The sequence below is a fragment of the Bos mutus genome, chromosome 8 (genome assembly GCF_027580195.1).
Source record: "Bos mutus isolate GX-2022 chromosome 8, NWIPB_WYAK_1.1, whole genome shotgun sequence".
Taxonomy (NCBI): domain Eukaryota; kingdom Metazoa; phylum Chordata; class Mammalia; order Artiodactyla; family Bovidae; genus Bos; species Bos mutus.
In genome coordinates, this window is record NC_091624.1 from 16,811,242 (window position 1) to 16,838,431 (window position 27,190).

At 40.5% G+C, this 27,190-nt stretch overlaps 1 long non-coding RNA gene across 2 annotated transcripts in view; it reads right to left on the minus strand.

Moving 5' to 3' along the window:
• Positions 1 to 10,593: 10,593 nt before the first annotated feature.
• Positions 10,594 to 27,190, minus strand: part of LOC138988953 (uncharacterized) — a 153,030-nt gene continuing 136,433 nt past the window's right edge. For both annotated transcript variants that reach the window (XR_011465222.1, XR_011465223.1), the window contains exon 4: positions 10,594 to 11,783. This is a non-coding gene — a long non-coding RNA (uncharacterized lncRNA). The remainder of the gene's footprint in view (positions 11,784 to 27,190) is intronic.

Sequence of the window (27,190 nt, forward strand, 5' to 3'; positions counted from 1 at the left end):
TAACACGTATTACAAAGAGTTGCTTTTGGGCTTAAAGGAAAATGACGGCAGAGAAGAAAAGCCATTAAGAGCCAGCTGCAGTCGCTTACTCGTGCTGCACTTCCTTCTGCAAAAGTGTGGGTCCCCTGCCCTGTTCCCTGTCTCTTACCTACCTGCACACATATCCACTCCCATGTTGAGTTCCCAGCACTCACTGTACCATGACTGGAGGGGAGAGAAAGAAGCATGCGCGGGGCGATTAGGGGGAAATTCATGTAAATAAATCTCTGATGGCACGGCCAGCTCAGGGCTCGCATGGAGGCAGTGGGTAATGGGCCGGTAGTAGCCTCTGGTCACTTAGGAGAAGTGAAAAAATGCAAGGTCTGATCAAAGCGTCCCTCTGACAGACAGTGGAAATTAAACCCAGATACCAGTGCTCAAACAGCATTGCTGGCACTCAGCACATGGTTCCTGTCCAACTTCTGAGCACCAAACACTGGCCTGGCTTAAATACCAAATGCCTGTCCCTGGACTAAAGCCGAATAGTGGATTTTTTGAGAGATCTGGGCCCCAGGATTATAGTGCGCAGAAGATGAGTAAAACAAGAGCCTGGGACTTCACTGTATCAGAGGATGTTCACAAGTCACCATTCCTAGGATTTCCCAAAGTCAGGAAAGCACCTTGAGGGCAGATCGTTTGGTCTGTTTTGCTTACTAGTATGTTTCAGGGCTGGCATTTAGTAGGTGCTTGACAAATATTTGTTGAACGAAAGGCTTTCATTACAGACCATTCAGAGTTATAAACTGCAGGTGAGTCTATACAGTACAACAGCAAAAGATGAGACCTGGAGCATTTTATGAAACCACTTTTAGGAACGTGATTAGCAGGGAGTAATATGCAATTACATTTATTATTTTGCATTCTTTTATTTTCCAAATGATCTTCCATTTTTTATTATATGTATGTCTCATAATGTTTCATATTTCAGAAATACCTCAAGATTTTAAAGCACGATGTCATTTACTGTTCATAGCAATCTGGTGACATAGTTATAACTAATACCATTCCCATTTCACAGATGAGGAAGTTGATAAGCAGAGTTTCCATAAGCTGCCTTGAGCTACCAGATAGTCACAGGAAGCACTAGGCTGTGAGCATTGCATCCTCCGATTCCTGGCCCATGTTTTCTTTTTTAGACTCTACATACACCACAGTGGAGTGGCATAAAAAGGGAACATTAGGAGTGGCTGGAGGCAGCTGATCTGGCCCCAATTAGAACCCAGGAAGAGACTGCCAACCCACAAATCACTAGAGCTGCTAAGTGCATTTCTCTAGAGCCTTCTGAGGATGGTTTTAGATTTGACTATGCCTCAGGGGAACAAATTCCAGCTGTCTGATCCTTGAAGTCAGACAGGACAATAGTTTGGCTTCATGTTTCACTGGTGAAAACTAGTTGCTTTTTTTTTTTTTAAAGGAAACCTATGCTCTATAAAGGGGATTAATGGAGCTTTTGCTTTATTGGTGTTTAGCTTTTTACTGTAAGAATGTATATATATGTGTGTATGTGCATATATGCATACATATGCATATGTATATACACACATATACATCTAACATATATATATATATGTATATATATATGAAGTCTCTAAAAACTACAACCAAAATAAATAATTATTTACTTTTAGGGGGAGAAGACTTCCAAGTCTTCTGTAGACTTCCAAGACTTCCAAGTCTTCTATAACCTGTCCTGTAGACCAGCAGTCCCCAACCTTTTTGGCACCAGGGATTGGTTTTGTGGAAGATGATTTTTCCATGGATGGGGGAAAGGGGATGGTTTCAAGATGGTTCAAGTGCATTACATTTATTGGGCACTTCATTTCTAGTATTATTACCTCAGTTCCACCTCAGATCATCAGGCATTAGATCCCGGAGGTTGGGGACCCCCTCTCTAGACAACTGGTCTTCTTGAGAGAGCCCCAGGAAACGGGGAGCATGCTAAGTCTTCACATTCTACGCTGCAGGCACTGTTAGAGGCATGCAGGGAAGTTCTTAACGGGCAGCCCTGCTATATCCAGATCATCACTCCTGTTCGTAGAAAAGGACATAGAGGGTCAGAGAAGTTGTGTCTTGGATGAGGTGCCACAGGCAGTGAGTGAACAGGTTATGATCTGAGCCAAGACCTAAGTAACCTCACAACCCACGCTCTGTCCAGTCTGTGCTCACCATTAACACATTTGTATCAGTTGCAAATTCTGAATCCTGAACAACATCAAGAAACTTTCCTTAGCTACTACACTTAGACAGCTTCTTCAAAATTTTTTCTCTTTTCTCCCCAACCAGATGTAAGATTTCCCTCCCTGGCTGTTGTTGTCCAGTCATTAAGTTGTGTCTGACTGTTTGCGACTCCATGCACTGCAGCACACCAAGCTTCCCTGTTCTTTACTATCTCCCAGAGTCAGTGATACCATCCAACCATCTCACCCTCTGTTGCCTCCTTCCCCTGCCTTCCATCTTTCCCAGCATCAGGATCTTTCCCAATGAGTTGGCTCTTCGCATACGATAGCCAAAGTACTGGAGCGTCAGCTTCAGCATCAGTCCTTTCAGTGAATTGGAATCCTTCCAATAAATTCAGTCCTTCAGAGTTGATTTCCTGGATGATCTCCTTGCTATTATCCAAGGGACTCTGAGGAGTCTTCTCCAGTACCACAGTTTGAAAGCGTCAGTTCTTCAGGGCTCAGACTTCTTTATGATCCAATAATATGACTACTGGAAAAACCATAGTTTTGACTGTATGGACCTTTGTTTGCAAAGTGATGTCTCTGCTTTTTAATATGCTGTCTAGGCTTGTTATAGATTTTCTTCCAAGGAGCAAACATCTTTTCCCCTCTCTTGAGCCCCATATTATTACTTGATTTCAAATTCATGGAAAACTTGCACATTCATTGTACTTGACTGGGGCACTCATCCTAGGAGACTGACCCAGCAGCTACTGCCTCTCACTTCAATGCTGCTAAACAGATGAACTGACGCTAAGGAAGATCAGTAAACCATCCAGATCAAACTGTGAGCCCGAACTCAACAGGCACTAGTTCTGTGGCCCAAACTCTGGCTTTAGGACCTTGGTCTCAAGAACCACACTATTTTCCGCTTCCTGCAGTTTAAAGCAGGGCAGAATGTGCTACGTTTCTCTTAACCATTTTCGTGCGACTCTTACGGACTAATGAGGCTTCCCAGGTGGCTCAGATGGTAAAGCGTCTGCCTGCAGTGCGGGAGACCTGGGTTCAATCCCTGGGGTGGGAAGATCCCCTGGAGAAGGAAATGGGAATCCACTCCAGTACTCTTGCCTGGAAAATTCCATGGACTGAGAGGCTCCTCAGAGCCTGGTAGGCTACAGTCCATGGGGTCGCAAAGAGTCGGACACGACTGAGCGACTTCACTTTTACTTTACTTTTTACGGACTAATGAAACAGCAGATACTCAGTGCTGGACATTTGCCGGGTGCCCAGAACTCAGCTGGGGAGTCAGATTATGGAGAACCCTGCCCGCACAGCCCCCGCCCTTGAGGGATTAATGATGGGATGAATGTTGGAGCTGGGAAGTGTGGCTGAAAACACATGCGTTATTTGTGCATGGGCTGGCCCATTGCACTCTTAAGTGTCAGTAAAGCTTACCAGGTTTCCTAGGTCTCCATATTCTCTTTAGGCTTGGTTCAGAGTTCAGTGTTCAGCAGGCCAGAGCCCCTGCACAAGGCTGTGCCCATCCCTACTGGGATGGATATCTGGCCCAGCCACAGCCCTGAGGCCCTTAGCTCACTTCCTGCCTAGTTGATCACTCTCTCCTGTATTCTTGCTCCCACTGTATATCCACTATATTCTTCCATTCCATTCACTGGATTTGAACTTGACCTGTAGTACTATATAATTTTTCATTTACTAAGTCATGATTGGAGGCCAGGAACTATGAAGATCCTTTATGTTTGTTCCCTCTAATTTCCACAGCAACTATGGGAAAGAGAAGATTCACTATAGTTCAGTCACTCAGTCGTGTCCAACTCTTTGGGACCCCATGGATTGCAGCACGCCAGGCTGCCCTGTCTATCACCAACATCCAGAGTTTATACAAACTCATGTGCACTGAGTCGGTGATGCCATAAAACCATCTCATCTTCTGTCGTCCCCTTCTCCTCCTGACTTCAACCTTTCCCAGCATCAGGGTCTTTTCCAATGAGTCAGTTCTTCGCATCAGGTAGCCAAAGTATTGGACTTTCAGCTTTAGCATGAGTCCTTCCAATGAATATTCAGGACTGATTTCTTTTAGGATGGACTAGTTAGATTTCCTTGCTGTCCAAGGGACTCTCAAGAGTCTTCTCCAACACCACAGTTCAAAACCATCAATTCTTAGGTGCTCTTAGGTGCTTTGTTTATGGTCCAACTCTCACATCCATACATGACCACTGGAAAAACCGTAGCCTTGACTAGATGGACATTTGATGGCAAAGTCATGTCTCTGCTTTTTAATATTTTGTCTAGGTTGGTCATAACTTTTCTTCCAAGGAGCAAGTATCTTTTAATTTCATGGCTGCAGTCACCATCTGCAGTGACTTTGGAACCCTGAAAATAAAGTCTCTCACTGTTTGCAATGTTTCCCCATCTATTTGCCATGAAGTGATGAGGCTGGATGCCATGATCTTAGTTTTCTGAATGTTGACTTTTAAGTCACCTTTTCACTCTCCTCTTTCGTTTTCATTAAGAGGCTCTTTAGTTCTTTGCTTTCTGCTAGAAATGTGGCATCTTCTGCATATCTAGGTTATTGATATTTCTCCTGGCAATCTTGATTCCAACTTGTGCCTCATTTCTCATGAGGTACACTGCATATAAGTTAAATAAACAGGGTGACAATATAGAACCTTGACATACTCCTTTTCCTATTTGGAACCAGTCTGTTATTGCATGTCAAGTTTGAACTGTTGCTTCTTGAACTGCAAACAGATTTCTCAGGAGGCAGGTAAGGTGGTCTGGTATTCCCATCACTTTAATAATTTTCCAGTTTGTTGTGATCCACACAGTCAAAGGCTTTGGAATAGTCAATAAAGCAGAAGTAGATGTTTTTTCTGGACCTGTCTTGCTTTTTTGATGATTCAACAGTTGTTGGCAATTTGATGTCTGGTTCCTCTGCCTTTTCTAAATCCAGCTTGAACACCTGGAAGTTCATGGTTCATGTATGTTGAAGACATGTGGGAGAATTTTGAGCATTACTTTGTTAACCTGTGAGATGAGTGCAATTGTGCAGTAGTTTGAGCATTCTTTGGCATCGCCTTTCTTTGGGATTAGAAGAAAACTGACCTTTTCCAGTCCTGTGGCTACTGCTGAGTTTTCCAAATTTACTGGCATATTGAGTGCAGCCCTCTCACAGCGTCATCTTTTAGGATTTGAAATAGCTCAACTGGAATTCCATCACCTCCACCTGCTTTGTTCATAGTGATGCTTCCTCAGGCCCACTTGACTTCAGATTCCAGGATGTCTGGCTCTGGGTGAGTGATCACACCATCATGATTATCTGGGTCATGAAGATCTTTTTTGTATAGTTCTTCTGTGTATTCTTGCCACCTCTTCTTAATATCTTCTGCTTCTGTTAGGTCCATTCCATTTCTGTCCTTTATTGTGCCCATCTTTGCATGAAAATTTCCCTTGGTATCTCTGATTTTCTGGAAGAGATCTCTAGTCTTTCCCATTCCATTGTTTTCCTCTATTTCTTTGCATTGATCGCTGAGGAAGGCTTTCTTATCTCTCCTTGCTATTCTTTGGAACTCTGCATTCAAATGGGTATATCTTTCCTTTTTTCCTTTGCCTTTTGCTTCTCTTGTTTTCATAGCTATTTATAAGGCCTCCTCAGACAACCATTTTTCCTTTTTGCATTTCTTTTTCTTGGGGGGTGGTCTTGATCACTGCCTCCTGTATATTGTCACGAACCTCCATCCATAGTTATTCAGGCATTCTGTCTATCAGATCTAATCCCTTGAATCTATTTGTCACTTCAACTGTATAATTGTAAGGGATTTGATTTACATCATACCTGAATGGTCTAGTGGTTTTCCCTACTTTCTTCACTTTAAGTCTGAATTTTGCAATAAGGAGTTCATGATCTGAGCCACAGTCAGCTCCAAGTCTTGTTTTTGCCAACGGTATAGAGCTTTTCCTTCTTTGGCTGCAAAGAATATATAATCAATCTGATTTCTGTATTGACCATCTGGTGATGTCCATGTGTAAAGTCTTCTCTTGTCTTGTTGAAAGAGGGTATTTGCTGTGACAAGTGCGTTCTCTTGGCAAAACTCTAATAGCCTTTGCTCTGCTTCATTCCATATTCCAAGGCCAAATTTGCCTATTACTCCAGGTATTTCTTGACTTCCTATCCTACTTTTGCATTCCAGTCACCTATAATGAAAAGGACATCTCTTTTGGGTGTTAGTTCTAGAAGGTCTTGAAGGTCTTCATAGAACCATTCAACTTCAGCTTCTTCAGCATTATTGGTTGGAGCATAGACTCGGATCACTGTGATATTGAATGGTTTGCCTTGGAAACGAACAGAGATCATTCTGTTGTTTTTTGAGATTGCACCCAAGTATTGCATTTTGGAGTCTGTTGTTGACTATGAGGCCTACTCCATTTCTTCTAAGGGATTCTTGCCCACAGTGGTAGATATAATGGTCATCTAAGTTAAATTCACCCATTCCAGTCCATTTTAGTTCGCTGATTCCTAAAATGTCGACGTTCACTCTTGCCATCTCCTGTTTGGTCACTTTCAATTTGCCTTGATTCATGGACCTAACATTCCAGGTTCCTATGCAATATTGCTGTTTACAGTATCGGACTTTACTTCCATCACCAGTCACATCTACAACTAGGTATTGTTTTTACTTTGGCTCCATCTCTTCATTCTTTCTGAAGTTATTTCTTCACTGTTTCCAGTAGAATATTGGGCACCTAACTGACCTGGGGAGTTCATTTCTCAGTGTCCTATCTTTTTGCCTTTTCATACTCTTCATGGGGTTCTCAAGGCAAGAATACTGAAGTGGTTTGCCATTCCCATCTCCAGTGGACTTCGTTTTATCAGAACTCTCCATCATGACCCGTCCATCTTGGGTGGCCCTAGATGGCATGCCTCATGGTTTCACTGAATTAGACAAAGTTGTGGTCCATGTGATCAGTTTGATTAGTTTTCTGGGATTGTAGTTTCATTCTATCTGCGCTCTGATGGATAATGATAGAGGTTTATGAAAGCTTCCTGATACAAGAGACTGACTGAGGGGGAAACTGAGTCTTGTTCTGATGGGCGGAATGCAGAAAAAGGAAGTCAAGAGATACCTAGAGTAATAGGCAAATTTGGCCTTGGAGTACAGAATGAAGCAGGGCAAAAGCTAACAGAGTTTTGCCAAGAGAATGCACTGTTCATAGCAAACACCCTCTTCCAACAGCAAAAGAGAAGACTCTACACATGGACTTGACCAAATGGTCAATACAGAAATCAGACTGATTATATTCTTTGCAGCCAAAGGTGGAGAAGCTCTATACCGTCAGCAAAAACAAGACTTGCAGCTGATTGTGGCTCAGATCATGAACTCCTTATTGCAAAATTAAGACTAAAATTGAGGAAAGTAGGGAAAACCACTAGACCATTCAGTTCAGTTCAGTCGCTCAGTTGTGTCCAACTCTTTTGACCCCATGAACCTCAGCACGCCAGGCCTCCCTGTCCATCACTAACTCCTGGAGTCTACCCAAACCTAGGTCCATCGAGTCGGATATGCCATCCAACCATCTCATCCTCTGTCATCCCACCATCTCATCCTCTGTCATCCCCTTCTCCTCCTGCCCTCAATCTTTCCCAGCATCAAGGTCTTTTCAAATGAGTCAGTTCTTCGCATGAGGTGGCCAAAGTATTGGAGTTTCAGCTTCAACATTAGTCCTTCAAATGAACACCTAGGACTGATCTCCCTTTAGGATGGACTGGTTGGATCTCCTTGCAGTCCAAGGGACTCTCAAGAGTCTTCTCCAACACCACAGTTCAAAAGCATCAATTCTTCAGCGCTCAGCTTTCTTCACAGTCCAACTCTCACATCCATACATGACCACTGGAAAAACCATAGCCTTGACTAGACAGACCTTTGTTGGCAAAGTAATGTCTTTGCTTTTTAATATGCTGTCTAGGTTGGTCATAACTTTCCTTCCAAGGAGTAAGCATCTTTTAATTTCATGGCTGCAACCACCATCTGCAGTGATTTTGGAGCCCAGAAAAATAAAGTCAGCTTTTGTTTACACTGTTTCCCCATCTGTTTGCCATGAAGACCATTCAGGTATGATGTAAATCAAATCCCTTACAATTATACAGTCGAAGTGACAAATAGATTCAAGGGATTAGATCTGAAAAACAGAATGCCTGAAGGACTATAGATGGAGGTTCATGACAATGTACAGGAGGCAGTGATCAAGACCACCCCCCAAGAAAAAGAAATGCAAAAAGGAAAAATGGTTGTCTGAGGAGGTCTTACAAATAGCTATGAAAACAAGAGAAGCAAAAGGCAAAGGAGAAAAGGAAAGATATACCCATTTGAATGCAGAGTTCCAAAGAATAGCAAGGAGAGATAAGAAAGCCTTCCTCAGTGATCAATGCAAAGAAATAGAGGAAAACAATGGAATGGGAAAGACTAGAGATCTCTTCCAGAAAACTAGAGATACCAAGGGAAATTTTCATGCAAAGATGGGCACAATAAAGGACAGAAATGGAATGGACCTAACAGAAGCAGAAGATATTAAGAAGAGGTGGCAAGAATACACAGAAGAACTATACAAAAAAGATCTTCATGACCCAGATAATCATGATGGTGTGATCACTCACCCAGAGCCAGACATCCTGGAATCTGAAGTCAAGTGGGCCTGAGGAAGCATCACTATGAACAAAGCAGGTGGAGGTGATGGAATTCCAGTTGAGCTATTTCAAATCCTAAAAGATGACGCTGTGAGAGGGCTGCACTCAATATGCCAGTAAATTTGGAAAACTCAGCAGAGGCCACAGGACTGGGAAAGGTCAGTTTTCTTCTAATCTCAAAGAAAGGCGATGCCAAGGAATGCTCAAACTACTGCACAATTGCACTCATCTCACAGGTTAGCCAAGTAATGCTCAAAATCCTCCAAGCCAGGCTTCAATGTACAGCTGGGTTGTACATTGAACTGTGTGCATGAACTGTGAACTTCCAGATGTTCAAGCTGGATTTAGAAAAGGCAGAGAAGCAGACATCAAATTGCCAACATCTGTTGGATCATCAAAAAAGCAAGAGAATTCCAGAAATACATCTACTTCTGCTTTATTGACTATGCCAAGGCTTTTGACTCTGGAACACAACAAACTGTGGAAAATTCCTAAAGAGATGGGAATACCAGACCACCTTACCTGCTTCCTGAGAATCTGTATGCAGGTCAAGAAGCAACAGTTCGAAGTTGACATTGAACAACAGACTGGTTCCAAATCAGGAAAGGAGTACGTCAAGGCTGTATATTGTTACCCTGCTTATTTAACTTATATGCAGAGTACATCATTTGAAATTCTGGGCTGGATGAAGCTCACGCTGGATTCAAGCTTGTCGGTAAAAATATCAATAACCTCAGATATGCAGATGATACCATCTTTCTGGCAGAAAGAGAAGAACTAAAGAGCCTCTTGATGAAAGTGAAAGAAGAGAGTGAAAAATGTGGCTTAAAACTTAATATTCAGAAAACTAAGATCATGGCATCCAGACCCATCACTTCATGGCAAACAGATGGGGAAACATTGCAAAAAGTGAGAGACTTTATTTTGGGGGGCTCCAAAATCACTGCAGTTGGTGACTGCAGCCATGAAATTATAACATGCTTATTCCTTGGAAGAAAAGCTATGACCAATCTAGACAGCATATTAAAAATCTGAGATATTGGCTTGCCAACAAATGTTCGTCTAGTCAAAGCTATGATTTTTCCAGTAGTCATGTATGGATTTGAGATTTGGACTGTAAAGAAAGCTGAGCGCTGAAGAGTTGATACTTTTGAACTGTGGTGTTGGAAGAGACTCTTGAGAGTCCCTTGGATAGCAAGGAGAGCCAACCAGTCAATCCTAAAGGAAATCAGTCCTGAATATCATTGGAAGGACTGATGCTGAAGCTGAAACTCCAATACTTTGACCACCTGATGCAAAGAACTGACTCACTGGAAAAGACCCTGATGCTGGGAAAGATCGAAGGTGGGAGGAAAAGGGGACGACAGAGGATGAGATGGTTGGATGGTGTCACCGACTCTATAGACATGAGTTTGCATAAGCTCTGGGTTTTGGTGATGGCAGGGGGGCCTGGCATGTTGTGGTCCATAGGATCACAAAGAGTTGGACATGACTGAGTGACTGAACAATTCTCTTTACATGTAAAACCTCACAAATAAGGTCCCATTTCACAGAAGGGTTATTTGTGTGTGCATATGGATACATACATGAATTCATTTTATACATTATCTATATATTTATACATTATATATCTATAGGTAAATATATGCATTTATCTATATTATAGATACAAATATATGTGTACATGTGCACTTCATGTGTAGGTGAAATAAACTGAGCTCAATCTTGAAATGATAGAAATGGAATTTGAACTCAGCTTTCTTGTCTCCAAACACTTTTGGGGTTCTATCCACTAAATCATCAACTTTGCTTCTGCCCTTAAATCACCAGGCAGTTTATAAAATTCTGATTTTGGGGTCCCACTTAAAGAAATTCTGATATGACTGCTCTGAGGTATGGTCCCACCTGAGGACTTTTAAAAGTTACCCAGCTGACTTTAATACACTCTAAAATTGAGAGCCACCACTCAAGCCAGCACTCCACTTATCAGTTTCTTATTGCTGTTATGACAATTATTATGACAAACAAGACACATTATTCTATTAGTTTCTGGGTTCACAGTTCCAACATGGGTCACATTGGGTTAAAATCAAGGCATGGGGCTGGGATGTGCACCTTTCTGGAAGTTCTAGGGGAGAATCTATTTCTTGCCCTTTCCAGGCTTTAGAGGCTGCCCATATTACTTGTCTAGTGGCCCCTTTCCTTCATCTTCAAAGCCAGCAACAGCAGGTCGAGTCCTCACATAGCATTACTCTGACATTTCCTGCCTTCTTTTCCCTGTTTAAGGACACTTGTGATTACAATGATCCCACCCAGGATATCTGAATAATATTCCTATTTTAAAGGCACATGACCAGAAACCTTAAGTCTATCTGCTGTCTAATCTGCTTTGCCACATAAAATAACATAGTCACAGGTACTGGGAATTAGAGATTAAATCTCTTTAGTGGCCATAATTCTGTCGACTACAATTGACTAGCAGTTTAAGAAAAAAAGAATCAGGGTTTCCCTTCTATTGCACCTGCTCACAGTGGGGAAAGCCAGTGAGTGGTGTGTTCTTTTACAGAGCAGTCAAGTCATAGCTGCTGGGTATCTGAAAACATCTCCCTTCTGTTCTCTTCGCTCTTCTTTCCCACTGGTAAGAAGAGCAGTGAGAGCCTGTCATTCTCTGGGCTTCCCACAGCTGCTGTCATACCACTTGAAAACAGAGCCCAGGTGACCAGCGTTCCCAACCCATCCTGGGATGAGGCAATATGCGAGCTGCCATATGCTCCGGTGGGTTCCGGCTGACGCTGAGCAGGTGTACGGCATCCGGGCCAAGCATGTGGAGGGTGGTAGATTCACAGAGGGGAGGTACCGTTTTCAATTTACCAGAGGAAGACCTAGAAAATAACAGAGAGCTGGGTGTATTTTCCTCTCTTCTGCTTCCCAGTCATTTCCTAAGAAACAGAAGATGGTTCTGGTTTTCATTCTGAAAATCCAAGGAAACACTTTGAACATGATGCCCGTGCTGATTTAAAAATGATTCTCTAACATTCAGAATCCATCAATGATCAAGATGCAGAAGCCTCCAAATATTTATAATGACAGCACTATCATTATGTTAAGTTATTATGACAAGAAAGGGAGGAGAACAGTTTAACCTCAACCAAGGTGTGTGTGTGTCTGTGTGTGTGTGTTTTTTGTGCATCAATTTAGGATTCCAATAACAACTTTGCAATATACAGTCATATCTCAATAACAATTTCTTACAGAGACCACTTAATATACCTGAGCATCTTTATTCCTCAATACATTTACATCTATATACTCCTTTTTAAATTAAATGTATCATCTCTGGTGGTGGGTGAGGGGAAGAGAAGAAAAGCCAAAGTTAAATGAATGGTACTCCATGAACAACCCAAGTCTGGTTCACTGATGTTGGCTCTGACGAATTCATCTTAATCAATGTGATTGCTTCTGCTCCTGTAAAAATGAGTGATTGGGACACATAAAATACGCTATCAACTTTTACCCCAAACTAAGCAGTTTAGATCATTTATTTCCATAAAATGAGACTGTGCATCATATGTCAAGCTGGCGCATTTTCTGTGTGACTGACTTTAGAGACCGAGTTGACAATCTAAGTTCTAATTATTTGTACCCTCCCCGGTCTGTTGTTATAGGACGATGTGGGACTCTCCCAGAGGAGTGTCAGAAAGGATGTTATGTGGGCTGACGGGAAGCAGCTGAAAATGATCCACGGGGTTTTTTAATGCAGATGATGCACGGGTCGGAGAGGACCCGAAGGGGATCGAAGAACCCTGATTGGAAGGTCTGAGTGTGTTCCATCTGTTACTCCTCTAGCCTTTTCATTAATGCTGTGTAAAGGCAAGCAGAGTCCCAGCTGGGGAAAGGTATCTAGATATCTGCCAGGCCCAAGGCCTGAAATTCCTCTCCCCTGGCAGGGTCAGATGCTTGCAGGGGCCTTGCAACTGTCCACTTTCAATTCCAGGTCAAAATGCAGTTCAATTCCCCAAGGTGTTCGGGAAATAAGAATGACCTTGGTCAATCAGGTGGCCTTGGGTTTGCATCACAGCACTCGTGTCCTCACTGTGGGTCCATCAGAACATTAGTTACAGCCTTCATCTGAATTAAAATGGAAATTTCATCATGCAGATTCCAGTGCTACAGTAAGATGTATCTGTGAGACTTCAATAAGTCTGACGCTTCTTTCTCCACATTAAATACACTATGTGGATGAAGGAAAGAAAATGATGAAGAGGCAGCTGGTTTTATACTGCTGATGGTTTTTAAAAAATGGAATATACATGAAAAAAGACCTCAACAAGCATTTTCAAATGCATTGGGTCTTTTTTTCTTCCCAGCTTATCTTTCCTAATGGTTTAAAGAGAACATAACTGAAGCCAGACTGCCTGAGACTGGAATTCCAGTGCTACCACTTATCACCTGTGCAACCCTGGACAAATAATTTAACCTCTCTGTGCCTTGTTTTTATGATTCACATCATGGAAATATCAGTAATTATTTCATAGGATTGCTATGAGAATTCAATGAATGAGTACATGTAAAGCACTTAGAATAGCGCTCGCCACTTACTATTGTTGGTACTGTTTTTCAAAAATACGTTAATATTATTGTTGCCATCTCCACTTCCCTTGCCTAGCTCTGCACTCAGGCATCTCATTCATTCCCACTGGGAAGAGGCTGTTTCAGAAAGGAAATAAGAGCCTCATTTTGGTCTTTGAATTTTAAATACCTAGCTCTCAGGGAAATAGAAATGACTCAGAGCAGAGTGAAAAATATTGATACTAACAAGGTTTCCTGCTTCCCAGACTAGAACAGTGTTCTTGACATGTGAGACCAAAGGAAGTGGAGGAAGAGGTCAGTGTAGCTGACATTAGTAGGTACCCGGAAGACATCTTGCCCCTGGCTTCACTGACCCTGTGTGGGGCCAGTAGTGGAAGGGGTGATGTGAACTCTAGAGAATCCATGGAATGTGACAGAGGAGGAGACGAGTGCTTCCTTTCAGGTTAGAGTCCTCAGGAGAGGTAAGACTTCAGAGAAGGAGTGGCTGTGCTGTGTACCCAGGCAGACAGCACTGGGAGAACCTCACAAAAATTCTCAACACCATAGTCTGGTGTAGACACAAGGACTCCTTTGCATCTGAGAGGGGGACCAAATTGTCCACTAGAAAAAGCCAGACTGGAAGGAGCCTTGAGGACTGGAAAAGGGATGATTCCTGGTGATCTGCATGAACTAAAGATCAAGGATCAGATGGCATGAGGGATGTTTTCACAGATATCAGCATGGACAAATGATACTTGGGACCAGATGCCCCCCAATCTCACATCATGGCAATGTGGCCCTGACCTTGGATGCACCCAAGATAAAAATAGGGGGGAATACTCAATGGACTGGAATTAAATTTCCATGTATTTCCACTTGTTGGATCTTTACAGAACCTAAATTGGGTTTCAGTAAATTCTTGAGACTTTGACTCAAAAACCTTTGACTGTGTGGATCACAACAAACTGTGGAAAATTCTTCAAGAGAAGGGAATACCAGACCACCTTACCTGCCTCCTGAGAAATCTGTATGCAGAAGCAACAGTTAGAACTGGACATGGAACAACAGACTGGTTCCAAATAGGAAAAGGAGTACATCAAGGCTGTATATTGTCACCCTGCTTATTTAACTTATATGCAGAGTACATCATGCGAAATTTCAGGCTGGATGAAGTGCAAGCTGGAATCAACCTTGCTGGGAGAAATATCAATAACCTCAGATACGCAGATGATACCACCCTTATGGCAGAAAGCAAAGAATTAAAGAGCTTCTTGGTGAAAGTGAAAAAGGAGAGTGAAAAAGTTGGCGTTCAGAAAACTAAGATCATGGCATCCAGCCCCATCACTTCATGGCAAATAGATGGGCAAACAATGGAAACAGTGACAGACTTTATTTTCTTGGGCTCCAAAATCACTGCAGATGGTGACTGCAGCCATGAAATGAAAAGACGCTTGCTCCTTGAAAGAAAAGCTATGACCAACCTAGAGAGCATATTAAAAAGCAGAGACATTACTTTGCCAACAAAGCTCTAGTCAAGGCTATGGTTTTTCCAGTAGTCATGTATGGATATGAGAGTGGGACTATAAAGAAAGCTGAGCGCTGAAGAATTGATGCTTTTGAACAGTGGTGTTGGAGAAGACTCTTGAGAGTCCCTTGGAGTGCAAGCAGATCAAAACTAGTCAATCCTAAAGGAAATCAGTCCTGAAAATTCATTGGAAGCAATGATGGAGCTCCAATACTTTGGCCACCTGACGTGAAGAACTGATTCATTGGAAAAGGCCCTGATGCTGGGAAAGACTGAAGGCAGGAGGAGAAGGGGATGACAGAGGATGAGATGCTTGGATAGCATCACTGACTCGATGGACATGAGTTTGAGCAAGCTCTGGGAGTTGGTGATGGACAGGGAAGCCTGGTGTGCTGCAGTCCATGGGGTCACAAAGAGTGGAACATGACTGAGCGACTGAACTGAAGTGAAATTTTTGGGGAAGTTCTTTCTCTTACATACTGGAGTTTATAGACCAAGATTCATATCCATTACATGTATAAAAGGATTTGTAGAAGAGCACCTTTAAATGGATGACTGGATGAGTTATTTGGTTTTAATTTAAAATGATCTCTGAAACATTCACCTGTGGAATTTGGTAGTCCCATCTACTGTGGCTTCCCTTGTGGGTCAGACGGTAAAGAATCCGCCTGCCATGAAAGAGACCCGGGTTAGATCCTTGAGTAGGGAAGATCCCCTGGAGAAGGGACTGGCTACAAACTCCAGTATTCTTGCCTGAAAAATTCCATGGACAGAGGAGCCTGGTGGGCTACAGTTAATGTGATTGCAAAGAGTCAGACATAACTGAGCAACTAACACTTTGACTTTCATCTATTGAAACACATTTTAAAAATCTTATTGTGTAACAGTCCAAATATACATGTAAAGAGAAATATACCCACATACCCATTTCCCATCTTCAATGAATATCAATTCAGAGTAACTTTTGTTCTATTAACCCTCCTACATAACTCCAACCTCTAAACCCCATTATTATTTTGAACCAAATCACAGACATCTTATTACTTCATTAGTTCAGTAAGTATCCTAAAATAAAAATTCTTTTTAAAGTATGTAACTATAATATCATTAATCTACATAACTATAATAATTTCATAGTATTAAAATCCAGTGTGAAATATTCCTAATTATCTCATAAATGCTTTTATAGTTTTTTGAATCAAGATCCAAACAATATCCACAGATTACATTTTTATGGATTTCTCACATCTTTTAAAAATTACAGCTTCTCCTCTCTCATTTTCCCTTACAATTTATTTGTGAAGAAATCGAATTATTAATGATGCTCTATAGTATTTCCACAGTCTGGATTTTGTTGCTTGATAACTCTCTGGTAATATTTAACATGTTCTTTTACCACTGTACTTCCCATTAAGTGAGAGTTATACCTAGAAGCTTGATTTGACTTGTTGATACTTTGTCAAAAAATATTTCATAGAATGTGTTTCATAATTCCCACAGGAGGCACACAGTGTCTGGTTTTCTCTCTTTGTGTGATACTAGTAGCCACTGATTATAATTACCTAGATCCACTCTTTTATTAGAGGCCTGCAAAATGGTGATCTTCTAATTCTTTAAGTTATTAGCTGGGATACTTTTATAAAAATAAACCTCAAGATATTTGGTAATCGTGAGGTTGTATAGGAGAAGAAGGTGGAATACTTAATTCTTTGTCTCATTACCAGTTTTCAGGGAAAAAAAATGAGAATTGGTTCTTTAGCAAAGTTCAAGTTTGTCACTGGCTTTTTTCACTTTTTATTGAAGTATAGTTGGTTTAAAATATTACATTAGTTTTAGGTGTACAACATACTGACTCAATGTTTTTATAGATTACACTCCATTTAGTTATTACAGAATAATGGCTCTAGTTCACTGAGCTGTACAATGTAGCCCTATTGGTATTTTATACACAGTAGTTTGTAACTCAATTCCATGCTCCCCCTTCCCTTCCCTGTTGTCAACCACTAGTTTTTCCCGTATCTGTGAGTTTGCTTCTATTTTCTTATACACATTTGTTTTTATTTTTTAGATTCCATGTATAAGTGCTGAGAGTTTCTGTATTTGTCTGGCTTATTTCACTAAGCATAATATCTTCTAGGACCATCACACTGTTGGAAATGGCAGCGCTTCATTATTTTTTATGAGTGAATAATATTCCTCTGTGTGTGTGTGTGTGTGTGTGTGTGTATACACACATATATATACACACACATATATATATATACACATATACGCACACATACAGAGGGCTTCCCTGGTAGCTCAGACGGTAAAGAATCCACCTGCCATGCAGGAGACCTCAGTTCAATCCCTGGGTTGGGAAGACCCCCCTGGAGAAGGGAATGGCTACCCACTCTAGTATTCTTGCCTGGAGAATCCCATGGACAGAGGAGCCTGACAAGCTACACTCCATGGGTGACAAAGAGTCAGACACGTTGAGCGACTAACACTTTCACTTTTCCACACACATATATACAATCATCTTCTTTATCTTTCTGTCTGTTGATGGACACTTAGGTTGCTTTCATAGCTTGGCTATTATAAATAATGCTGCTATGAACATTGAGGTGCATGCCTCTATTTTGTTTCCATTTTCTTCTGATATGTACCCAGGAGTGGGATTGCTGAATGATATAGTTTTTAGTTTTTTGAGGAACCTCCATACTGTTTTCCATGGCAGTTGTACCAATTTACACACCCACCAACAGAATATGACAGTTCCCTTTTCTCCACATTCTCGCCAACATTTGTTACTTGTCGTCTTTTTGGTGATTGCTATTCTGACACATGTGAGGTGATACTGTGCTTTTGATTTGCATTTCTCTGATGATTAGCAGTGTTGAGAATCTTTTCATGTGCCTGTTGGTCACTGTATGTCTTCTTTGGAAAAATGTCTATTAGGTTTCCGTTCATTTCTTTAAATCATTTTTTGATAGTTGCAGCAGTGATTTATATATTTTAGATGTTAACCTCTTATTGGCCATATTACTTGCATATATTTTCTCCCATTCTGTAGATTGTTTTTTTGCTGTGTCCATGATTATCTCTGCTTTTAATTTTAATCTAATTAAAATTAGATCAATTAATCTAATTAAAATTAGAACAATTAATCTAATTAATTAGTCCCATGTGTTTCTTTTTTAAATGTCATCATTGATTTTTCATATTTTTGGTGTTTTAACCCATAAATTTTATTATGCCTTTAGACTTCCCTGGTGGCTCAGACAGTAAAGCATCTATCTACGATGCAGGAGACCCAGGTTCAATCCCTGTGTGGGGTTGATCTCCTGGAGAAGGAAATGGCAACCCACTCCAGTATTCTTGCCTGGAAAATCCCATGGACAGAGGAGCCTGGTAGGCTACAGTCCATGGGGTTGCAAAGAGTCAGACACCACTGAGCGACTTCACTTTCACTGTCTTTCAGATGCACAAAATGCCTCATCTTGGTCTAATGGGAGTCTCTTCACATTGGTTCCTGAGTCCTTTTTGGCATGGCCCCAAGAGTTTCTGATAGCTTCCTTACTTTCTGGTATAATAAGGTATTTTAAGCTCATCTTGCATATTTTCTGTCATGGACCTAGAATCTGTAATTTCCCCATTCTGCCTCCTATAGTAGGTAAAGATCTTCAGATAACACAATTTGTATGCTGGTGGTGCTTCTTGCTACCAAATCTGTTGTTATTTTTAAGTCTTTTCAGTGTACGATGCTATACATTATAAATATGTACTCATATTTCCAGTTCTGATGATAATACAGAGGTTAAATTTAAACTTTTTTATTTTATGTTTTTTCTATCATACCAAAACTCCTAGGTCCTAAAGACAGTGATTATGTTAAAGTGATATTGCTTTATTATATTATATTAACTATATATAAAAATACATTGTGTGTGTAGTAGTTTCAGAATAACAACATCAGTATCATTATAATATTATTACATTAAACCATTTTAGAATTTCTTTCTACAGTTTTGTCCTTAAGGGGGCTTCCCAGGTGTTGCTAGTGGTAAGGAACCTGCCTGTCAATGCAGGAGACACAAGAGACGAGGGTTTGATCCCTGGGTTGGGAAGATCCCATCGAGGAGGAAATGGCAACTCTTTCCTGTATTTTTTGCCTGGAAGATTCCATGAACAGAGAAGCCTGGTGGGCTGCAGTCCATGGGGATGCAAAGAATCAAAATGATTGAGTTACTGAGCACAACACACCGAGTCCTTAAGGTATACCCCTCTAAAGATGTATAGATAAACTACTCTGTTTAAATCACTTGAAAATGTTCCTCTCTATAAGCTCTGCCCACAAATTTATATCAATTTAACTTTTTCTTCTTCTTTTTGGGGGGAATTTTTTAAAATTTTGCTGTATAATTGTGCGGACAAGGTTTATTCAGAGAAGTCTAACTACTGTGCCTACCCCATTGACTTTGTTCATTCTCCTCCCATTCTTCACCTTCAAATTTTCTCTTTATATGATTGATATGAGGATGAATTGATTTAATGCATAGAGAGTGAATAGTCTATATTTTAAGTATTCAGAAAATGGCAGCTATCATTATGGGAAAGGCATATGACTGGTTATTGTCTCTGAAGTTTCCAGATTTAACTACTCTCTACCATACTCCGTTGAGTGGTGACTATTCGTCTTGACTGAACCCTGATTTGTATATGTAAGTAATTTAAAACTACTTCTTCAGAAACATCAAGCTTCTACTTGAGTGTTAGACGTGTTACGGCTTTCCTCCGGTGATATATAAAGTGGGCAGGAAAGTTGTGAAAGTGAAAAAAGTCCAAGATTCAATGTTAGAAAAATGCTGGTTCAAATCTCAGATTTGTTATTTATTAGATGTTTTATGAGATAAATTTCTTAGCCTCTCTGAGCCTTAATTTCCCACAAATATAACAGTGATGATCATGTCCAATATTATTATTTTAAGAATTAAATGAGCAGACATATAGAAAGTGACCGACATAGTACCTAGAATATACTGGTGTTCAAGGAAAGCTTTACTTTTTTACCTTTTAATCTATATGAAAACCATCAGCAGTGATAGAGAACAGACAGGTTTTTCTTTGAGCAGCACTTAACAAATTTCTGTTCTGTTTGCTTGTCCTAGAGAACTCATCCCTGTTTAGTTCAGTTGCTCAGTCATGTCCGACTCTTTTTGACCCCATGGACTGCAGCACACCAGGCTTCCCTGTCCATCACCAACTCCCAGAGCTTGCTCAAATTCATGTCTGTCGAGTTGGTGATGCCATTCAACCATCTCACCCTCTGTCGTCCGCTTCTCCTCCTGGCTTCAATCTTTTCCAGCATCAGGGTCTTTTCCAGTGAGTCAGTTCTTCATATCAGGTGGCCAAAGTACTGGAGTTTCAGCTTCAGCATCAGTCCTTCCAATGATATTCAGGACTGATTTCCTCTAGGATGGACTGGTTGGCTCTCCTTGGAGTCCAAGGGACCCTCAAGAGTTTTCTCCAACACCACAGTTCAAAATCATCAATTCTTTGGTGCTCAGCTTTCTTTATAGTCCCACTCTCACATCCATACATGACTACTGGAAAAACCAAAGCTTTGACTAGACAGACCTTTGTTGGCAAAGTAATGTCTCTGCTTTTTAATATGCTGTCTAGGTTGGTCATAACTTTCCTTCCAAAGAGTAAGCGTCTTTTAATTTTGTGGCTGCTTTAACCATCTGCTGTGATTTTGGAGTCCCCAAATATAAAGTCTGTCACTGTTTCCATTGTTTCCCCATCTGTTTGCCATAAAGTGATGAGGCTGGATGCCATGATCTTAGTTTTCTGAATGTTGAGTTTTAAGCCAACTTTTTCACTCTCCTCTTTCACTTTCATCAAGAGGCTCCAGTTTCATTAAGAGGCTCTGCCCTAAGGGTGGTGTCATCTGCGTATTGGAGGTTACAGATATTTCTCCCAGCAATCTTGATTCCAGCTTGAGCTTCATCTAACCTGAAATGTCACATGATGTACTCTGCATATAAATTAAATAAGCAGGGTGACAGTATACAGCATTGACTTACTTCTTTCCCCATTAGGAACCAGTCTGTGGTTCCATGTCCAGTTCGAACTGTTGCTTCTTGAACTGCATACAGATTTCTCAGGAGTCAGGTTAGGTGGTCTGGTATTTCCATCTCTTTAAGAATTTTCCACAGTTTGTTGTGATCCACACAGTCAAAGGCTTTGGCATAGTCAATAAAGCAGAAGTAGATGTGTTTTTTTTTGTTATTCTCTTGCTTTTTTGATGATCCAATAGGTGTTGGCAATTAGATCTCTGGTTCCCCTGCCTTTTTTAAATCCACCTTGAACATCTGGAAGTTTATGGTTCACGTACTGTTGAAGTCTGGCTTGGCCTGACCTGACCATTTGACCATTACTTTGCTAGCGTGTGCTGCTACTGCTAAGTCGCTTCAGTCGTGTCCGACTCTGTGCGACCCCATAGACGGCAGCCCACCAGGCTCCCCCATCCCTGGGATTCTCAAGGCAAGAACACTGGAGTGGGTTGCCATGCTAGCGTATGAGATGACTGCAATTGTGTGGTAGTTTGAACCTTCTTTGGCATTGCCTTTCTTTGGGATTGGAATGAAAACTGACCTTTTCCAGTCCTGGGGCCACTGCTGAGTTTTTCAACTGGCAAAGTTTTGCTGGCAGATTGAGTGCAGTACTTTCACAACATCATCTTTTAGGATTTGAAATAGCTCAACTGGAATTCCATCACCTCCACTAGTTTTGTTCATAGTGATGCTTCCTAAGGCCCACTTGACTTCACATTCCAGGATGTCTGGCTCTAGGTCAGTGATCACACCATCATGATTATCTGGGTCATGAAGATCTTTTTTGTATAGTTCTGTGTATTCTTGCCACCTCGTCTTAATATCTTCTTCTGTTAGGTCCCTACAATTTCTGTCCTTAAATGTGCCCATCTTTGCATGAAATGTTCCCTTGGTATCTCTAATTTTCTTGAAGAGCTCTCTAGTCTTTCCCATTCTATTGTTTTCCTCTATTTCTTTGCACTAATCAATGAGGACAGGTTTCTTATCTCTCCTTACTATTCTTTGGAATTCTGCATTCAAACTGGTATATCTTTCCTTTTCTCCTTTGCCTTTTGTTTCTCATCTTTTCTCAGCTATCTGTAAGGCCTCCTCAGACAGCCATTTTGTTTTTTTGCATTTCTTTTTCTTGGGAATGGTCTTGATGACTGCCTCCTGTACAATGTCACGAAACTCTGTCCATAGTTCTTCAGGCATTCTATCAGATCTAAACTTTTGAATCTGTCACTTCCACTGTATAATGGTAAGGGACTTGATTTAGGTCATACCTGAATGGTCTAGTGGTTTTCCCTACTTTCTTCAATTTAAGTCTGAATTTGGCAGTAAGGAGTTCATGATCTGAGCCATATTCTGCTCCTGGTGTTGTTTTTGCTGACTGTATAGAGCTTTTCCATCTTTGGCTGCAAAGAACATAATAAATCTGATTTCAGTGTTGATCATCTGGTGATGTCCATGTGTAGAGTCTTCTCTTGTGTTGTTGGAAGAGGGTGTTTGCTATGACCAGTGCATTTTCTTGGCAAAACTCTATTAGCCTTTGCCCTGCTTCATTTTGTACTCCAAGGCCAAATTTGCCTGTTACTCCAGGTGTTTCTTGAGTTTCTACTTTTGCATTTCAGTCCGCTATAATGAAAAGGACATCTTTTTTGGGTGTTAGTTCTAGACAGTCTTGTAAGTCTTCATAGAACCATTCAGCTTCAGCTTCTTCAGCAATACTGGCTGGGGCATAGACTTGGATTACTATGATACTGAATGGTTTGCCTTGGAAACAAACAGATCATTCTGTCATTTTTAAGACTGCATCCAAGTACTGCACTTTAGACTCTTGTTGACTGTGATGGCTACTCCATTTCTTCTAAGGGATTCGTACCCGCAGTAGCAGATATAACGGTCATCTAAGTTAAATTCATCCCTGTACCACTGTCCATCCATTTTCATGCTTATGCACCTCCGGATTCCCACTCCACCCTGCTCTTTGCCTCTGAACACTGACCTACATGAATCACGACCTACTGTATCAAACCTACATGACCTACTGTATCAAAAGGATCCATGTCCTCTAGCTTCCTGTCGAGTCTGGTCAAAGGCCAGGAGATTTGTAAAATGATCAAGGAATTTGTGGAGAAGACAATGGCAACCCACTCCAGTGTTCTTGCCTGGAGAATCCCAGGGATGGCACAGCCTGGGGGGCTGCTGTCTACAGGGTCACACAGAGTCAGACAAGACTGAAGTTACTTAGCAGCAGCAGCAGCAAGGAATTTGTTCCTCTAGCTCCCTTTCCTGTAAGGGTGCTATTCCTTCAATGGTTCCTCTCCGGAAGTCCTGTACTGCCTCATGTTGATTTCTCTAAATTGTCCCCATTCCTTTGTAAGGAGTCCTTTTACTCAACTCCAATTACCCAGTTTGAGTGGTGCCATCTATTTCCTGCAGGGACTCTGATTGATACAATTTCCAATCAAGAAAATAATGAGACTGTTAGTCTAAGGAGCACATCTTGCCTCAATTCCGTCAGTTATTTTGAAGTCCTAGAAGTGAAAGTGTTAGTCGCTGAGTTGTATCTGACTCTTTGTAGCCCCATGGATTGCAATTCAGTAGGCTCCTCTGTCCATGGAATTCTCCAGGTAAGAATATTGCAGTGGCTTGCCATTCCCTTCTCCCATCCCAGGGATCAGACCCAGGTCTCCTGCATTGCAGGGAGACTCTTTACAGTCTGAGCCCCTAGGGAAGTCCTTCTGAAGTCCTAAACTCACATAAATTTGGAATTACTGAAAAGCAGAATACCTAGACTTCAGTAAATTATCCCAAACAGCAAGTCACTCAACCAGTTTTGCTTTAACCTCTCTGTCCTCAGTTTTTAACCTAGGGTCAGTACAGGATATGGTCACATGCTGTCCATTCCTGCAAGTTTAATAAATGTCCTATTGAACACAGCATCCATTATTGTGGTCAATGTCTGTGATATGGTAACACGAAGAGATATATGCTGGAACTACTGCTCTGTAATTTACTGGTTACCAAAGCATATTTCTCTGAGCTTCAATCTATTCTCCTGTAAAATGAGACAGCAATACTTATAAATTTGTATTAGTGAGAGAAAAAAAGCTTTCTAAAGAACTCCATAAATATTCATGCATAGTATGAATATATTAAACTTCTTTAAAAATTTAGCACTTAAAGAAAAGTAAAGTTTTCTTTACTTTCTTACTAAAGTAAGCTTTGCTTACTCTGTCCTGTTGAAAACAAGTATATGACTCATTAGCTTATAAGAAATGCACAATTCACTGTAATATTTCATTATATTTTGCTAGTATTTTTATACCTTGTTTTTCTACATGATTTTCATTCCTATTTTGACAAGGAATGTTATATGCATGTACATTTACATGCGTGTTATATTTTAAGGTATATCAAATTATTTGGGTGAAGAAGGATGGGGTCTAAACAAACAAGCCAATACATTTTTAAAAAATAATTTATCCATAACTGTACAGATTCTGGGGTGAAGACTCTCATATCTTTCAGCAACATTCCTCTTAATTCTGCACCCAAGCAGTGTTCATAGTAATGGTCCAGCCTTCTGTGTTTATGATTCATTATGTGAAAATCAGCAAGATTGACATCTGTCTACCCATAAAAAGATGTTGTATAAGTATTATTATAATACATATTTTATATATATATACACATATATATATATAACAATCCCTGTCCTACAGTTTATTGGTATAAGAACAGGAGAAAGGGAAGGAAGAGAAGAAGGAAGAAGTGAGGTAAAAAGGGGAGGAGAAGGTTGTAATATCCATTCAAGCTTTTTTCAATTTTCATTCCCAAGTAAGGGTCTAGAATTATTATCATCAGTATAGTATATTCACCTCTGCCCATCAATGTTCTTCTATTGGTTTCTGTTCACCATATGACTCTGTTCATGAATATTCTGTTCTTATTCCACAGAGAGAGGGGCTCAGTTCAGCTCCCTCCCAGCCAATCACCACTGCTTCCAAGAGACCACATCCTTTCTCCAAGTCCAATAAAATCCAGGACTTGTGAGACACCATTGTCTAATTTTCAAATCAACAGGACAGAAGCTAGAACATAAGCTTTATCTGTTAGAATAAGGTGACATGCTTGAACTATAAGATCTGCTGCCTTATTTCAGGCAAAAGAAAAATTTTGAGTAAAGAACAGGTATAAATGTGTCTATCATCAAAAGAAGTATAGAACTGTCTCAGACAGTTGTAAATCCAAGTGGAGATGGTAGATTTTTAAATACACCCCCCAGGCCAAACAAAGAACTTATTTGTGTATGGTGAGGTATGATTTACCAAGGAAGCGTGCTCACTGTCCTACCTGAGACATCCTCTTGGAAGACACCTGCAGCACTGTTTTCAACGTAAAGCACCAGGTCATTAGGGCTCCGTCAATCAAGTGGCTGATCCCTCCAGATATGGCTGGTGAATAAAGAAGGCACTTCTCAATTTCAGACTGAAAGTCACACTCCACCTGCTCTGAACCCTTGGGTTTTTGAGAAAACAGAAGTTAACCTCATCTACTTCCATGCTAAAAGGATTTGAGACTTTAGGAATTCTTTCACCCAAGCAGAAGCTGATTCTTCAGGTATGTTCCAAAACACTTCTGGATTCCTTTATCTCTTCATCATTGCTTGATTATTTGTAGAAAAATATGGCGTCCAGTGCCATATTTAATTTTTTGATAATTTAGTTTTTATTTTACTCGGGGGTATAGTTGATTTCCAATGTTGTATTAGTTTTAGGTGTACAGCTAAGTGATTCAGTTATATAAATACATAAATCCATTCTTTTTCAGATTCTTTTCCCATAGAGATGATTACAGAATATTAAGTAGAGTTTCCCGTGCTATGCAGTAGGTCCTTATTGATGATCTATTTTTTATAAAGTAGTGTGCATGTATTAATTCCAAACTCCTAATTTATCCCTCCCCAGCACATTTTCCCTTTGGTAACCATACAGTTTTCCAAGTCCGTGAGTCTGTTTTGTAAGTAAGTTCATTTGTATATTTTTTTAGACTCCACATATAAGTGATATCATATATTGTTTTTCTCTGATTTGCTTCACTCAGTATGACAATCTCTAGGTCCGTCCATGTTGCTGAAAAATGCATTACTTCATTCTTTTTGTGGATGAGTAGTATTCCATTCTAAATATATGCCGCATCTTCTTTATTCATTCGTTTGTTGGTGGACATTTAGGTTGCTTCCATGTCTTGGCTATTGTAAATAGTGCTGTAATAAACACTGATGCTGTATGCATCTTTTAGAATTGTAGTTTTCTCTGGATATATGCCCAGGAGTGGGACTGCTGGATCATATGGTAGGTTCCAGTTTTAGCCTTTTAAGGAACCTCCATACTGTTCTCTATGGTTGTTGTATCAGTTTGCCTTTCCACCAACAGTGTAGGAGGGTTCCCTTTTCTCCACACCATCTCCAGCATTTACAGTTTGTAGACTTTTTGATGATAGCCATTCTGATTGGTGTGAGCTGATACTTTATTGTAGTTTTGATTTGCATTTCTCTAATAATTAGTGATATTGAACATCTTTTCACGTGCTGTTTGGCCATCTGTATGTATTCCTTAGAGAAATGACTATCTAGATATTCTGCCCATGTTTTTGGTTGGTTTGTTTGTTTTTATGATATTGAGCTGCATGAGCTGTTTGTATATTTTGGAGATTAATTCCGTATTGGTCACTTCTTTTGCAAATATTTTCTCCCGTTCTGTGGGTGGTGTTTTCATTTTGTTAAGTTTCCTTTGCTGTGCAGAAGCTTTTAAGTTTAATTAGTTCCCATTTGTTTGTGTTTTTATTTTCATTATTTTAGGAGGTGAATCCAAAAGATCTTGCTGTGATTTATTTCAGAGCATGTTCTGCCTCTGTTTTCCTTAAGAGTTTTATAGTATATGGCCTTACATTTAAATCTTTAACACATTTGAGCTTATTTTTGTGCATGGTGTTAGAGAATGTTCAAATTTCATTCTTTTACATTAAGCTATGCAGTTTTCCCAGCACTACTTATTGAAGACACTGTCTTCCAGTTATTTGCTTGCTCTACTTCTATCCATTGATCTAT